This window comes from Acyrthosiphon pisum, unplaced genomic scaffold (assembly GCF_005508785.2).
Source record: "Acyrthosiphon pisum isolate AL4f unplaced genomic scaffold, pea_aphid_22Mar2018_4r6ur Scaffold_21025;HRSCAF=22824, whole genome shotgun sequence".
Lineage (NCBI taxonomy): Eukaryota > Metazoa > Arthropoda > Insecta > Hemiptera > Aphididae > Acyrthosiphon > Acyrthosiphon pisum.
The window spans coordinates 30,103-31,404 of NW_021770447.1; positions in this window are offsets into that span (position 1 = coordinate 30,103).

Here is a 1,302-nt window from a genome sequence, read left to right on the forward strand (position 1 = left end):
TTTTTTTATTTTTGTGTCTGTCATCACCTTTTGGACAGTAAAATTGCTTGGATTTTCTTCAACAGTACCTTTTCTGATAGGAAAGTGAATCTAGTTGGTACGTTGGGGGGTCAAAAGTTTTCCAGTAGTTTTCAAATGCGCCGTGAAAAACAAAAGAAATATTAAGGAAAAACAGGAATTTATATGCAAAATCGAGATTTGAAAAATATTAAAAATCCTTAATCACAGTTTTTTTTAATTAGCATTTAAAGTTCAAAAATTGACAAAATATGTAAAAATCACGAAAATTAGCAAATTATTTTGAGTTAATAATTCGTAAAAATTTTTCTTTTTAGAACTAATATTTTAAAATGTAATACATGATTCTTTATAGGATAATCTATCTTTACCAAAAAAAAAAAAATGTCTATAAGAAACTCAAATTAAATTTTTATGAGCGTTTGAAATTCATATTTTTACAACATTTGATATTCGCTCGATTTCTCATGTGACAAAATTCTTATTTTATTGTAATTAAAAAACGAATGTCTGTAGATATTTGAAAATTTCACTGAATGTCTATATAAGCATTTTCTATATACGATAACATTTTGAAAATAATTTGACTTTTTTTGAGCTGTGTACAGACATGGTCAGTTTTCAATTTTTTTAGTTTTTTTTAATTCATTAATATATCCGCATGCCTTTGCTAGAATTCCTCCTTTACTCTAGAATAAACACAATGGTAATACATATTTATTAATTATTAATATAAAATTATAAATATTAATTAATTATTTTGATTTTTAGTTTAATAGCTAAAGGTAATGTATTTATCAATAAATAAAAGGTACTACTGTTAAATTATGAAATAGTAATATATAACATTACAGAAAATTAATATTTTAGTTCCAAAGTAGACTAATAATAAATATTTAGGTTGGCAAGTACAGTATAACTTGTAGAAATAATTAAATACAATAATTTTTTTTTGTGTATTTTTCATTGATACAACCTCAATGCTCATCACTATAGTATATTATGCATGATACTACCCCCCCCCCCCTTCACCAAGAGGAGACATATACGGTCTTCACTACCAGTGGAGTGGGACCTAGTTAGAAAACGGATGATGCAATCGGACGACAGCACAGGAAAATGTTGCTATAATTTGAACCAATCCTGTGTGCAAAATATAATCTCTGAGATGTTACATAGTCCTCTCATTAAGTAGTGAGATGTACAAGTTTGGAGCCTAGAGATGTCTCAGAGACTCTTATATGACGCTTAATGTCCAGACACGCGAAGTTACTGCATGCGATG